This window comes from Centruroides sculpturatus, unplaced genomic scaffold, assembly GCF_000671375.1.
Source record: "Centruroides sculpturatus isolate CEXI.00-Female unplaced genomic scaffold, Cexi_2.0 scaffold118, whole genome shotgun sequence".
Taxonomy (NCBI): domain Eukaryota; kingdom Metazoa; phylum Arthropoda; class Arachnida; order Scorpiones; family Buthidae; genus Centruroides; species Centruroides sculpturatus.
In genome coordinates, this window is record NW_019384377.1 from 521,522 (window position 1) to 538,890 (window position 17,369).

At 29.4% G+C, this 17,369-nt stretch overlaps 1 protein-coding gene across 1 annotated transcript in view; it reads left to right on the plus strand.

The window, feature by feature from the left end:
* The window catches only part of LOC111617359 (probable phospholipid-transporting ATPase IA), a 231,157-nt gene that overhangs the window by 30,253 nt on the left and 183,535 nt on the right, over positions 1-17,369 (plus strand). The gene's annotated exons all lie outside the window — the stretch shown is intronic.

The following is a 17,369-nucleotide window of genomic DNA, read 5'->3' on the forward strand; positions in this document are numbered from 1 at the left end:
ATTTTATATACGTGCCTATCTTGCCCCATTACTGTTGCCCCTATACCAGGGGCAACTTTAATAAAAATAATTAAAATAATTACAACTTTACAAAAAGAGAGAAGTTGCCGATCTTGCCCCTATACCCGGGGCAACTTCGTCAATTTCTCTCTTCTTGTAAAGTTGTAATTATTTTAATTATTTTTATTTCCAAACTGATTTTAACCAGTTCTATAGTAAGGTAACATTCCAATAGACAATATGCAAAGCCTTTTTTTTTAGTTTACAGCAGTATTTATTACACAAAATTTAAGTAAAGCTTAACATGCCGATCTTGCTCCGGTCTCCCCTAGAGTCTTACGGCAAGGCCCTAAGCGGTAGCTCTTAAAGGCCCTGTAGATTCTCTTAATAAATGGCAATATAGGCTGTTTGCCTAAATCTCTTCTACTGTATTTAGAGGATTTAAAAGGTCGGATACTCGAAGAGCGAGGCCCTAATCTGAAGCTAAGTAAACTTTAGGTTAAGGCCTCGCTCTTCGAGTAGGCAGCTTAAAACTCATACTTTTCAAATTATTACTATTTGGTACCTAAAAAGTAAAGGCCTAGAGCATGGGTGTCCGCAGGGAAGAGCAAACGCGGAGGGGCCCCTCCCTGGAATCTAGTAAAAATTTCCACAAATTTATAATCGTAAAAGTGATTGAGATATGTAACCTTATACCGTCGGTCGTGGGACATTTTATCTGTCTTAAAATTCCCCAAAACATTAAATAAAAATTTATGAATATACAGTAATTATTTGTCTCCAAGCTTTGCACTTTCTCCAAGTCTCCAATGCCCTTTTCCGAAAAATTTTCTACAGACTCCCGTGTCTAGCAAGCACTAAGGCCGTAATTAATTCAATGATAAAACTAAATACAATAACAATACAGTAAAACTTGTTTAAAACGGAACCTTAATAAAATAGAAACCTGCGTAAACGGGAAAAATTTTTCCGAACGCAGCAATTTTCTGTGTTAAAAAAAACCTGTTCAAAAGAGAAACATGTTAAATTGGAAAAATGTTCAGTACTGTGCAAGTCCAGTTTACACAGGTTTTACTGTAAAAGTTTATTCAATTTTACACAATTTGTTGATTAGTGCAAAGAAAAAATATTTTAAAAATATTTTATAATAATTGATTTTATTAAAATAATCAACATTCAACATTATACTATATATACTATATATAATTATAAATTAATATTTAAGTAATAATATTTAAAATGTATAGTTTGGCCTAAAAGTCGGTTAACCATTGTAAAGACTAAATTGCAATTAATTAACTATGTTAACTAAAAATAGGATTAATTCAATTATATTTTTTAATCGTTTAAAGCAATACAATTGAATTTAGTTAATTAATTACAATTTAGTCTTTAAAATGGTTAACTGGCTATTAGACCATCAGGTGTACAGTATACAGTAAAACCTGCCCAAAGCGGAATCTTAATAAAATGGAAACCTGCCTAAACAGGAAAAATTCTTAGGAATTCTTATTCTTATTCTTTATTTGAGTTTGCGTTAAAAAAAACCTATTAAAAACGAAACATGCCAAACCAGAAAAAAATATATTCGGTACCCGTACGTGTTCGGTTTAAAGAGGTTTCATGTATAATTTTTATTATATTTATATATAATGTTTATCATTTAAATTTTTAAAAAATTATTATAATTATTTTTGTTTTCAAAGATTCATAACTTAATACAGTATTAAAATATTTAAAATAATTGCCGAACCGCCGATAACGTCCATTTCTCAACAAGTCACCTCTAGAAGGAGACCTCTTTTTTAGTTTTGAATACATACAAATACATACAAATAATTTGTACGCATTTTTGTTCAAAAGGCTGTCTTTTAGAGGTGATTTGTAGTCTTTAGAGGTGAAGTAAAATTAATAAGAGAAAATTAAAAGTTAAAAATAAAATCGATTTTTATATAATGAAAATCAATACAATAAATAAAATGAATAAAAATTTCATTAGTTATATAAAAACTAAATTTGACTAATATCTAAATAAAGAACGCTTATATTTTTAGGAATTATATTTTTAGAAATTCAGAAGAACAATAATTTTAACTTACACAAATCTGGTTGACACGTGGACTTGGAGTGAATAATATTTCAGTTTTCTAAATTTAAATATGACGTTGTGTCTATTCATAATTTAGAGAAGATAATAAATGTAATGTACTGTACATAGCTTGAATTATTATATGAATATGACCGGATATACATAAAAGCTAAATAAACCATAGCGTAGGACCTCATACATTTAAATTTGGTTGAAGGGAGGGCCTCTCTTATTCGTTATAGCTTAAAGCCTCACGCATTTCGACTTACCATTAATTTGTGGCGAAGGGCCTCTTACATTTTATTGCTTAGGGTCTTGCGTTTTACTATTTAGTGAAAAGGAAATGTCTGTAATATGGTACAACTTAAAACCTCACGCATTAAAATCTGTTATTATTTGGTGGAAGGAATAGCTACTGATATTTTATTGCTTACGGCTCCACGCATTTCAACTTACCATTAATTTGTGGAAGAGAAGGGCCTTTTATAATCCTTACGCATTCAAACCTATTTTTATTTGATGGGGAGGCCTCTACTTTAGGGCCTCGACGTCTAAATCTGGTCTTGTCTATGAAGCATACAATTTACATTATGAATAATTCATTGCACATATTTTAAATTATAATTTTTCATTATGTAATTAGTAGAAAAACTATAGGTAATATCGATTAAATGCTGATTATGATGATTATAATCGATGTAGAAACTTTTCAAGTGTGTTATATACTGTAATTCTTAATAATTTCAAAATAATCACTTCTGAAATTGAAAACAGCATCAAAACTTAAATGTAATTAACTAACATAATTAAAACTGAAGCAATTACTAATATCTTCTCGTCTAGTTTTCGTATCTTTAACAGTTAAAAACGCACAATTTAACTTAAAAATTTTTTTAAAATTAGAATTTAAATAAATAAAATTAAGAGTTAAATAAATTTTTCCTTGGATTATTTTATGGAAAGATGAGAAAAATTTGAATTTATTTAGAGAGTGACGTCAGCGCACCATATATTTGTTTGCTAAAGCAGAGCGTAACTTATCGATAATCTATCATGTTTACAGAAGATAGTATTATCGAAACCGTAACACACCTTCGTTCAATACGCAAAGAACATTTTTGAATATAGTGGTAGTTTAGGAAAATATCAGCCAATAAGGGAACGTTTGACAAAGTAAACTTATTTGCTAAACGTCAGTTTAGAACTTGCGACATCACACCATAAAGTTATGTAAGGTTTGTCACCCGTGCTGATCATATTGCTATTTTCTTCCAAAAGCCGATACTTTTAAGCCGAAAAATCTTCCAAAATTCAATTTTTGACTGCTTAAAACTAATTTTTAATTATTAATAATGGCGAAAATGAACGCATATTTATCTAGAGCAGCAAAACTTTTTCGTAAAGGTAAGGATAAACTTTTCTCCATTCTAAATAAGGAGCCTGACTAGTCACCTTCTCTATTAAAAACTTGTTTTTCTCCCACTTGTCTTTGATAGTAAATATATTTATTTTAAGTTGAGCTTAAAATTAAACTTGAAAATATTTTTCTGATAAATTAATAACGATTTATGTAACTAAACTGTAAGACTTAATTGTGAAATATCGATTACTCATTTAACATCTCTTGCTCTTGAGCAAATTAAACTATTTTTCGAATTGATTTTAATTGAAATGATCTCTACAATTTTAAATGAAATGAATTAAATAAATCGATTTTATTTAATTGTGTTTTAATGAAATTCTTAAATTAAGATGTGATTCAGACATACAGTACTAATCTATAAAAATTTTCTTATTGATGTTATCTTATTTAATTTTTTTCTGTTTATTAAATTTATGATTAGTAAAATAGAACAACTTGCAATTAAAAAAATATAAAAAACATGATTTTATATAATTAAATTTACGTAGAAATTAGTTTAAAAAAACAAAATTAGGATTTAGGACTTGAGCAATTGCCTGTTCGGGTAAATGCCTCAAGAATCTACTGTAATTCTTCTTCCTGTTCCTGATCTTAAAATTTTGTTGAAGGCCCTAAAATTCCTGTTCATGCAACTGATACAAGGCCTTAAATATTGTTTCTGCTTCAATGTCTAAAATCCTGTTCATCCCCTGCCCTGAAATCTTTATTCAAGAAATTGCCTCGAGGCCCTAAAATATCATTCATTTCTACCGAAAATGACAATATAAATAGAAGTGAAACCGCAGATGGCTTTCAATTCGTTTTTCGTTTATGATTTCACATCCTTATCATAATTTTATCTAATTTTTATTTCTGCATTAATGCTATAAACTATAATTTATAACTGTAATAAGAATTTTAAAAAAGAATTTAATTATAAAAAATTTGACGAAAAAAATTTTTCGAGAGAATATTTTTTTAAATTGTTGATCTTCATATGCTTTAAATTTTTAATTATAGAATTTATAATTTTAATATAATACTATATTGTATACCAATACATTTACATATTTTAATGCTATTAATGCCAAAATAAAGCCCAGGCCCCACTCTTAAATTTATTATTGTTTAGTGAAGAGGAAGGACCTTTTATATATTACAACTTAGAGCTGTAAATCTTGCCCTGATTAACGCGCAAGTTTATTATTATTTTGTCTATATATAAGATATCAATTTTTTAACAATTGGTCGTTCGATATTAATGTATAAAAACACAAAATATTAGGTCTCTACAATGTAATTGTAATGTGGATCTCTTAAGTTATGTCCTGAGTTTCTATAACAATGTATCTATGTAGTATAGTATAGATGGAAGAGGGGGATAGAAAGCTGGAGCTACGAGCCCACAGCCAGGGCATATGGAGGAGCGCAAAGCAGAATCTATGTAACAAAATTTTAGTTAAGTCTAGAAAAGTAAGTACAGTAAATAAAAGAAGAAAATATAATAAACTGAGACAGGTCATATAGAGCAATCACGGACCCTAGCCTCAGGGCTCGTGATTGTTCTATACCTTCTGCTCCTTCTATACCTTCTACTAACGTGACATATTCAGTTCATCACAACTTACTTAACTCAAATTTTATTTTGGGTCAGTCAGTACCGGATTTACCTTCGAAGGGGTCCCACGCAATTTAATTTTTTCGGAACACCTTGCAACTAAAAAAAGGAGGGAAGTCAAAAGAAAGGCAAAAATCCTCTATCATGCATTACATAAACTGATTTTTTAGATTTCATAATTAAAATTTTAGTACATAAATTCCCAGGTTCAAGGGCTACAGTCCCGAATTACCCTCTCTGTCGTCATCTCTCAACTGAGAACATTACGTCAGAAGAAAAGTTAGAAGTAAAAGGCCTTTGATTTCTATACAAATATCCATACATACAGTATAACTTCAACTCTCTATTAAATCATATGACATAAACCGTATACAGGTCTATTTCACTTTTATGCCTTAATATGTAATGATTTTCTTTAAGGAGATTTAAATAAGTAATTGACTTTTTAGTATCAAAGCATAACTCCTATGTACAGTACGTAAGAGTTATACAGTATTTCGATATTAAAAAAGGTTATTAATGCTATTTATTTCCCTGATATATTTATTTTTGTTTCGTTATCTCTACTGAGGGTACTTGAAATGTTAAATTAATAAAATTCAATAACAATTTTAATCGGTAATTAATTAATAATAAAATTAGAATTGCGATTGAAAAATGAGTCAGGTTTATTTTCATTTTTATATCTATTTTTTATATGTAAATTTAATTAACATGAACCTTAAAATAAATTAAATAAAATAATTAATATATTTAGAAAATAATGAGGTTTTTAATGATATTTAATGCAATTTAATATGTGAATAACCACATGAACATTTACAAGAGATGTGAAGTATGCAATTGAAAAAAGAAATGATGAATCATTTCAATTAAAAATATATTATTGTAATTATATAAAGTATTGAATAATAATTAATATAAATATATTTTCGCATAAATAATTTATATATATTTTTAAGAAATGTCTTATCATTCGAAAATTGTAGTTACTTTGGCTCTTTCCACTCTGTAGATACTAATAAGGCCTTTTATTCCATACCCATCGTCGATTAGGCCAGGCTCAATTGGGAACCCAGGGCCCTACTCGGAGGAACCCACATGGAACTCCCCAAGAATTTTTCATGGATGGTGGGTTCTATCCATGAAAAATTCTTGGGGATTTGCTCGCCTGGATTCGATCCCGGTTCCTCCAGCGCAGTACACTGGTTTCCGATAAGAAAGATTCTTCTCTATTATTCATTTGATGCAAAAATAGGAAAGTTCATTAAGTTAAAAGTTCAGTTAATTATCGTTAAGAACAGAATGTGATTCATGCGTAATTCTTAACGAAACCATTTTATTGCTTTAATTTCTACATCCGTGTCTGTCTGTAATAAAATGGCAAGTATTAAGTACACAGGAATAACGCAGTATCATATTATACTTTCGTGTCTGTAACTAGAGTTGCAGTATTAACTTGCTTGATACTTGCAAATTTTATTTTGTTCGTCATTTCTGTTCAACTCTTGATAACGTAATAACGCAGTTATTGCCAAATTAAACTAGCGTGTTAATGTTAATATACTGTAGCATACTAAAATTATTAATATAAACGACCAGTAACTAACAGTAAAATGAAAATGTTTAGAAGATTGTGAGCCAACATCTCAGGAGAAGCGTACAGCACAGCATAGAACATTGCACTACGTTTGCGAGTTACAGATTGTTTTTAGTATGTAACACACAAAAAGCAGGCACATGCAATTTTTAACGAAATTCTCTCTGTTTATTATAGAAAATAGATAATGAGGAGTAACTTTCTTGTAGTTTGATTAGGTAAATTTAATAGGCTAGTTAGAAATCGTAGCATCTTAAACCTTTACGTTTAATTTACTTTTGTTATTATATTTTAAATATACGGTTTTATAAATACAGTATACGGCAAAGCATATTTTTAAGCCAAAAACTAAGCAGCAAATCTGTTTATAATTAACAACTAAAAAATAAAAATAGACTAGTGAAAAATTACTTTAGATATAGACTATCATACTTAGGATGATCATATCATTTATACAGTATTTTCATTAATAGCACATATGTAGTCTATAGGCTTATAGCACAATTATTTTATACATATTTGAATTAGAACTTATATAACACTGAAAACTTAAAAAATACGATAAACTAGAGAACTGTTCAATCGTTTTGTTCGATCGCCATTCGATCATTTATATAATATTTTAGCATTGTAAATTCAAAGTTAATATTCTAAACCTGTTTTTTGACAAATTATATTTATTTTTCACTGGATTATAATTCTTACTTAAAATACAACAAATATGTTTGTTATTCTTGTGTTTATTTATTATTATTATTATTTAAATTTAGACATGAGCTGGATGAAAGGTCAGAATTACAAATAAGCAAGTTACAGATAAGATCTCACGTTTCAAGGGATCTTGCTCCATCTACCATTTCGTATTGACGTTATTATTTGGCAGAGAGTGAAACTTCTTATATATTGTATATAACTTACGATCTGGCCTGGTTATATTAACAAAAATGAAAACACATTCAAATTAAGTAAATTATATTCCATTTTTAAAGTAAATTTATTTGATTTGTTCTCTTTGAAATTATAAATATCATCCTTATATTATTAAATTAAAGGAAATAGTCGACAACTCTTTTCTAGTTAATCACATTCTTGTTGGTATATAATATATAAGAGCGTCGCGAAGGAGGGCAGGGGCAGCTGCCCCCCTATAAATTCGAAAAAATTATTTAAATGCTAAGTTTTGATTAAAATAATCTTCTTAGGATTCTTGTAAGTTAAAAAATGTTTTAATTAAGATATTTCTTCTCCGGTACATAGTAAATGATTAAAACTTTATGAATCGTTTTTATTTTACAAACATACAATTTATATCATCTTGCCCCCTGGCCCATTGGCTGGCGACTCTCTTGATAATATAGGCCTATATATATATATACACTGTATATAACTTATAGATCTCGAAAGCCTGCTATAAGTATATATAAATTTATTTCATAAATTATCAATGAAATTTTATTCACGTTCTTCTTATACTAACATATATGGATTTACATATAATTTACAAGAAGTTAATTTATTAAAATTTATCATTCTATTGTGTAAAACTGTCTTATCATCTAGGCAATGGGGAAAGATGATAGATTTCGTGTAGGTTATACGCATATTACAGCGCATACATATATAATTATACTTTATATTTATTAATTTCTCTCTTACATTATCCTACAGCATTTTTTGAATTGGATTTGGATTGATGGAATAAAACAACGCAAGACATGGGCAATCTGCCAAGTGGGTGCTTTCAGTGCCGCGTTATCCTATGGGCAAAAAGAGCAATTGCCTGGACCCTCGCCAACAGGGAGCCCAAACTAATCTTTTATAAACTCGTTGCTATAGTAAGAATATCGAAATTTAAACTTGAGGCATATCTGGGATCCTAGATTGCCGATGTGGTGCAGCGCAGAACTTAAGAAGACGCCCTCCAGAGGTCGCGTTAAAAAACGAACATTGATATCGGGAGATTGCCCAAAAACTTCTCCTGAAGAAAAATGTCTGAAACCAACACTATACACGGGGCCCCCTAATTCAAATTTGTCTGTCCTATGAAGCTATTATGCGTCACTGGGTGCCTTTCGGGAGAACTTTCTATAGAAAACTGGTTCCTATTTAGGCGTTAGATACGTGAAGAAAACTCGAAAACCCCATACAGCCAATCCGTTGTTCAGACGCAAACCCACGACAATGTTCAGTGGTTTTGTTCTCTTGTCCACTTGCTAGTCAATTTTTGATTAAAACAAAAATTCATTAAGTAATACTGTATATTTATAGTAAAATTACAATATCGTATATTTTTAATTTTAAAGTTAATATCGTTATCTTATCTTTCCTCTCTCCAATATGAGAAAAAAATATTGCAACATAAGTATTAATTAATAACGATCCTAAACATCATGCTCTAATTCTAACATCGAATAATACGTTATAACCTATTGATTGTCGGAGAATACATTAATCTCATTTTAAAATGAAACGTTTCTTACTTAAGAAGTACAGTACATTTTTAAACATTTGTCCATTGCCTTTATTAATTTAATATCTGTTTTCAGGACATTTTGACTTATTATTGTCTTGCAAACGATGCTCTTAACGAAACTCCTTGAACATTAGTGATATTCCTTGCCAATTTGCATAAACAATATCATTAGGAACTCGCAAAACATCAAACTTAAATCGTAAACAGAGGATTTTTTTTATTGTACTGCAAATTATTATTATTTTAATTTAATTGATTTTATTAAAATTATTATTTTACTAAAGTTGTTAGAGGTGCCAATCTTAAACATTATATTATCAAATGCTATGTATGTTATATTTTACTTAAATTTCAGGCAATAACTGCATAGTAATTTCAAAAAAGTACTTTAAGAAATTGAGTTTAAATTGTATGGCTTAAGTATATTAAAGTTAAGTATGTGCTATTGCCAAGGCGGAAATTAGACTTGCTGTGACCTACAAGTAAGCTATCACATACAAGACACCTTTCTTCCTTCACTAATGAACCGTTTATTATGAAAGTGGTGTAAGTCCATTTTTCCTCGTGTCGAGATATTTAAGGATTTGCATTTCAATCGATTCAAAAATACTGATAAAGTCAGTTAAGTTTTCCCACGTTTCTATGAATTTAAATATGTATAAATTTATTACAAAAATGGTTTTTATTAGAATTAACTAAACTAAATATTGTTTTTTTTTTCTTTTGTGCCATAAATGGACTTACACCATTTTCATACTTATTGAATTGTTCAAATCATTACATTTTAATTATTTAAAATTTACTTAAATATTTTACTCCGATTTTGTTTATAAATAAGAACAAGAAACAAAATACTATTGTTATACTATTGTTTAATCTCAGTATAGGAGAATCCCGATTATCCGAGGTAATTTAATATGGACAAATGCTACCTTGGATAACCGAAAACACGGATAAAATGGACAGCCAAAGCCATTTTGAATAAAAAAATTTTAAAATTCTTTTAAATGGTATTGTTTTTAAGCTTCTTTTTTACATCTCAGTGACTTTAATCATGTATTAGAACCAGGCTCCCGAACAAAGCAGTGCATTAGGCCCTACCTATACAATTGGTGGATTAGCGGAAAATTAAAGTTAAATTCTGGTCTGTGTATAAATTAACGTGGGGATTCCGGAAAACTGCCCAGTGTGCCCAAGACGGCATTGGTAAGAACAACAATTTTTGCATTATTTTAGGACTACAGCTAAGAATAAAAATATGTATTACTATATTTATATTTATATTTTACTGTAATATGAATAGTTTATTTCACATAGAAGTTACAAGATATAAGTAACAGAAGTAGCGTGAGGCCTTAAGCTATAGCTTAGATATATTCTTGTCCTACTTATGATTGCTTTGCCCAGAACAAAAGAACAGTAATCGATAAACATTAAAATAAACATCACAAGAATAAATATATATGAACTATAATAATATAGTCAAATGGCCACTGGGTGGGAACATAAAAAATGGCTACGGTTTAGAGGTGGCTGTATTGGAGGTTCGACTGTAATTAAAAAATTTTACGAGAATTTCTGAAAATGAAATTATCACTAAAATTTTTTATCCATAAACTCCATCGTTTATTACTGCTTAGAGTTAGGGTTTAAAGGCTGGTGGAATTGTTCAAATATTGCAAAAACTAAAGTATATAGCCTATATTAGAATTGTAATGAAGATGCGGTTCAAAGTATATTATATTTTTATTTTTATCAGTAAACAGTAAATAAGTGGATTAAAATCAATTTTTTAATCGATCTGCGATGCCAGAAAAGATTGTCTGAATGACAAAGCATACACTTAAACGAGCGTTTACAAAAATATTTGCAAAATATTTTACTGTTCAGTCTGATGTAACGATTAATTGTAAAATATAAATCGATTTAAACCGCAGTAAAATTTAAAAAAATGTATATTTGTTGAAAGTCATTTTTCCTTTGGAAACTACTTCTATGAGTATAAGATGTTAAATAATATACTATTGAATTAAAAAGGAACCATGCGAAGGATTGTATGGAAAGGTGAGTAGGCTAGTCCTTGATAATCTATAAATCAGTAAGATAAACAATTTATAAAAATATTTTTAATGACTTAATCGATAAACTGACTCCATCAAAATGGGAATAAATTATCATAAGACTTACTTCAATATAATATTGTTTATGTTCCTTCTCCTTTCTCATTATTTTAATGTGCACTAAGCACTCCAACTACACTTATACTGAAATAAATCAATTCTTCTACTTAATCTAAAAACCTACATGTTTACTAAATTAATTATAAATAAATATCAAATGCTTCTAAGCTCTAAATATCAGAGTTTGTTATATAAAATACTAACTCAAAACCTTGTAAAAATACATTAAGAGAGAATTTAATTGTAGTTGTTGATATATAAAATGTAATTTCGTAACATAATCATGTGAATTTTACACGTGATATCATGAATAAGGTCGATAAATAAAATTATTGAATTTTGCATACAGTTTATTTGCAAAATCTATAATCTTTTAAAGAATTCTTTTAATAATCAATGGATTTATTATTAAAAGTTTATTATTTTAATAATCTATTTATCAATTGATTAATCAAATATCATTTGTTTAATAGTTCAATTGATTAATCAAATATCATTTGTTAATTTCTACTTAAACAGTTTAAGTAGAAATAGCATAGGAATTTAAGTATGCAAAGTGCAAAAAAAAAATGATCAAAATTAAAGAAAACTGCAAAAGTAGTTTATACAAATTAATTTTTTCAGTTTTCTTTAAACTGGTTTTCTTTTTTGATCATTTTTTTCTTTTAACTTTAAAATTAGATCAACAATATTTGAGTAGATTTGAACAACCTAAACAAAAACACGATTCATTAATATAGGGGGAAAAAATCTAAATTATTGGTTCAAAATTGAATTTTCTTGGAGAAGTTCTGATTATTTACCATGTCCTCATCGTTACAGTTACAATCATTAGGAATTTTATTTATTTATATGTAAATTCACACATTGAATTACGGACCAGTGGCGTGTTATCCTATGGGCAAAAAGGGCAATTGCCTGGAGCCCCCCACCAACAGGGGATCTCAAATCAATATTTTATGAGAAAATTTTTCTCCCAAAAAAATTCCCTCAAAGAAAAATTTCTGAAGTCAACACTGTACATGGGGCACCCTAATTTGCTTGGGCCACATGAAGCTATAACGCGTCACTGTTACAGACTCCCTATGTTATTCGGGTTCGCCCTAAACAATTTAACTAAATTTTTCTCGGCCTAAATCCGAGCCTGCATTAATCTAATAAATTTAAATTTAGAAAGATACAAAGGAGATTCTCAATCTCTTAGTTTTATATATTATTATTAAAGTTTGTAAAAGGCGAAAGATTAGCACGCATATGATGAAGGGAAACCTGAGCTCTTAGTTTTATATGTCTGTCTAATTCTCATCGTTGTTTACACTCCTCATCAACGTCATTTAAAAACTAAAGAGGATAAAATATTTCTGATTCTTTTCAGATTTCTTTCATTCTACGATAAAGTTTTTATTTATAAAATCATAATGCGTGGCTACTTTAACTTTTCTAACGTATAGGCTATTAGATTAATGAGAAGCATTATTTATATATATTTCATGTTTTCAATTTTAAACGTGTCTTTCTCTCACCTAAGATCAATACATTCCTAAACTTATTATTTTCAAATGAACTCGATATTTCTACCATAGTTGTTTTTTCTATTGAAGAATATATCTACTGTAATTGGCTTTGCTCATTGGATTGATCTATCACATTTACATAATCTACCACTGAAACTGAAAACAGATATTTCCTACTCACATTTTAAGCGAACTGTCGATTTATTTGACCTCTTAAAACTTTTATTACAGCAAATAAACGTTGGTTTTCCTCCTAAGAAATCTGATGAGTAGATACTAGTATCTTTGGCAAAAATCCGGAAACCAAGACATTTATATTTTGATATATCTATAGAAAAATTTTAGTTTTCTCACATAGCTTACTTTATCTGTTTTATCTAAAATTTTCACTGAAATAATAAATAAGACTGTTGTTCCAGCTGAATGGAAAAAACTCTTTTATAATAGCTATTCCTAAGAAAGATTCAAATACTTATCTTTTTCCTCTACAATGTTAAAAATTTTCGATTAATGTATCTTTGGCTTGTTTTTAGCCATCTGCAGAAGATAGTCTTTAACTAACAGCATTGATCATGTGTAACCTACTAATATTTACAGCTACATTCTATTATTATTGATAACTTCGAGTATAAAAATGCCATCTTATGTTGTCTATATTGATATAAAATACGCCCTTTGATTCAATATTCCCCTCAAGGTTAATCGATATTTTGTGGAATAATCACCCTACATGTTCGTCCTACAATCATAAATTGGTTAGAACTTTTACCATTAAACTTTGTGATTTTTTATCTTTTTTCCCCATTTTCTTCCATTTGCAGAATATCCAAAACCTTGTTCTTAGCAATTTACTTTTTATCTCGTATATAGAGTTTATTATAAATAGTATTAACATATATCTTCATGTTATTTTATATGCTGATAATATGAAAATAATAAATCCGATCTCACGGTTTTACAAACAGACGTTTGCATGTTATCTAAGACTCTCGAGGATTTCAATCTTTCCCTTAATTTTGATAAAGCAATTTTGATATGATTTGTATTAAGAAATCTCCATTTAAGTCCAATTTACATTAAGGACATTCATTAAATATGCTGATTGAGGCTCTAATCGTGGCATTATAGCGCCGTTCCATCTCTTTCCGTGTAGTCCTTAGAGATCTTCATTCTTTGCGATTTTCTAATCTATTATTGATTATTGTTTACCTAACTCTTCTATAGAAAATAATAAATGCATTTAATAAAAGTATACCTTCTTTTAAAGAAATTCTCCAACTTACTTCTTACTAATTCCGGTGAAGTAACCAGATCAAGACTTTTTCTCATCGTATTATACATTTTAACCGTGTGTTACATTTTAAATTTTTTAACGGTTACCTTTTTTATATCAAATGTATTTTAAGAATCAAATCCCGCTTAACTGAAAATAATACTTGTCTGGCGCAATTCCTAAATTTAGACTAAATATTTCTAGATTCTTCTTCAATAGAAGGTTTCAAAAACACGTACAGTACATATCAGATAGAAAATATTTTATTTCAAGATTATACTTATTTTAAAAATAAATGCAAAAGTCTATCTTATGATTTTTACGATTTGGATTTAGTAATTTAGATTCTTAAATTTTATGCTTTTACTATATGTTTATATACTGTACAGTACTTTTTACCGTAATGTATTGAAATTTTTATTGTACTTTTTTGATATTTTATTGTTTGTACAATTTACATTCTATTTCTTGCTGTTTTTACGTTTTAATACGTTATAAGCCTACATTTAAAATTTGTTATTTTGTATTTTTATTATGTTTATTTGTTTAATTTGGGGACAGTTATCGCTAATCTTGTAGGATATTACTAAACAAAGAATAAGTCTTTTTGGAGCCAATTACAGAAAATTGTGCATGCAAATTTATTTCCGTTGCCTCCTAATGATACCTAGGCCTTACTGTTTGTATTTTTTCTGCCTATTACTCTGAATAAATATTTATTAGATCTATATCAAATGAAAATCGAAATTTTATTTAATTTAAAACAGCGCTGTCCAACTTATCATAGCCCGCGGGCCATATTTTCTTCACCAAACATTTCGGGGGCCAAGAAGGTTAGTGCTACGGTTCAGTAAGCACCAATTGGTCAGCGAGTCCGATGTTGACGCTATAAAAAGGCGACAGTTCGACACACCGGATATATGTCACTCTCGTCTAAGTTCGACTTGGGAATTTTTTTGTTCAATAATAAATGTGAATTCTTCTTCCTGGAAAAATAAGACATTCCCTGAAAATAAGACCTAGCGCATTTTTCAGAGCAAAAATTAATATAAGACACTGTCTTATTTTCGAGGAAACACGGTAGTAAAATAATTTTAATATTAATAATAATAATTTAGTAACATAAATTTATTCATAGTAAAATGTACTCGCGGGCCGTAAAAATTATTTGGCGGGCCGTATACGGCCCGCGGGCCGCCAGTTGGACAGCGCTGATTTAAAATATACTTTTGTATTTAAAAAAGCAGATTTTGGTCTTATCTCGTGAATTTCGATGATCCTGTTTTAACATTATTCTCCCGGCCGCCGCTTTTGAGTCCATGGGAAGTTTTTAGCCAATGGCAAGACGACGTGGGTAAACTCAGAATTTTGGCATAGTTTGGACCCTTTATCGATGATGTATCTTGAAATTTTACTTAAAAACAAATATTAGGCCTAATATCTGTTTGAAAGTTTCTTAGAATAAAGTATTTTTATCCATTTTTTACCTTTATATTTTGTTGACATTTGAAATCTTTATAGCAAGATACACAATGTTTTGTGCTCATTATGCTTGTGCTTTATGCATAAACTACAGTTTTTGGTTTAAGACTTGGTTTTTCTACAGGGGCATAGATTAATTATATTATTATTTCTCTTCATCTGTTGAAAGGACAGGATCTTGTTGTTCAATCTATTAAAATAATTCATTTGACATATTTCCATTATTATCAACACAAAGCCTCCTCTTTTTAGCTATTTTTACTTATTCATTTAAAATCAGGGCTGTGGAGTCGGAGTCAGAGTCGTGGAGTTTTGGTGTTTTAGCCGGAGTCGGAATCGGAGTCGGAGTCAGTAGATTTTTACCCGACTCCACAGCCCTGTTTAAAATGGTGTTTAAAATTTTACTATGAATATCGTGGAGTGTGATACATGCAAAACAGGCTCAAATTACTAGATGAAAGTAATCCACATATTGTACTGTGTAGTACTGTACATGTAACGATTGCTATTTGTTGACAAGGGCGTCCGCAGAAAGGAGTAAATGGGACACATGCCCTTCGATCGAGTAAAAACTTCCACAAATTATAATCGTAAAAGCAGTGTCGGATTAAGCCTCTGCCGAGCCCTAGACAAAATTTAAATTGGGGCCCTATTTAAACAAGTTGCTTCTAAACAAATCTTAAATAATGTCACTTAAAATTTTTATTAATAATAGAGAATACAATCACTAATACAATAATAATTGTACAATAAAAGAGTTTCTGGTATAACGAAAAATGTATATAATTGTAGCCATTATATAATTGTAATCAGCCTTTAAAATATTTAAATTTTTCGTTTTTGGATTTTCATTTTCAAAATTGATTAATCTAGCCGTTCGAGAGTATCTCTTTCTATAGCAAGCATTGTTAAAGATAGCCTTTCCTGTTCTGTTGAATTTCTTATAATTTTTAACTCGTTTTAAAACAGAGAAATATTCTGCACTGAAGCCGGGCCCCTCCGAATTACGGGCTCTAGACATTTCTCTTATTTGTCTGTCTTTTTGTGTTGAAGCAATATTGTACTCTATAATTTACTTGTAAAACCCTCCAAAATTAAGTAATTAAATATTTTTATTAACATAATTATTTGTCTCCAAGCTTTGTCTCCCAGCAAATTTTCTGCGGACGTCCATGTTGTTGAGTGTTGTTAGATAGAAAAAATCAAGAAAGAACAAGTAATTATTTATTGTGACATCGTCATAATGCCGTGTTGTAATTTTTAATCATATTTTTAATTTATTTCATTTACAATATATGCCCTACACCTGAAATTAGTAGTGGCTTGCCCCTGTACATCATACTTTTTCTTTAACAATAGAGTCCTGCCGGTCATCTATCTAACACCTTTCAGGGAAAAATTTTTGAAATGAAATAATATAACTTCTGGTATGCATTGGAAGTTTGTATATAATTAATCAGGGTCTCCTGCCCCTAAGCTTTCCTGTATCTGGTGTTGAATCCGTTCTCAAGATTAGGGAAGGACAGACAGATAAACGACGGACGACAGTGGGCACTTATGTCTAAAATTTTTTTTTTCAAATTGTAGTCCAATAATGCCATTAAAACTGAACAAAAAGTATTTAAAAATAAAATTTAGGATGGGATGGTTCACAACCCACGATACTCATCCAGGGCTAATTAGCTAATTAGGATGACCAATAATATAATATAAATTGAATTTACAGGAGGATTTCTTA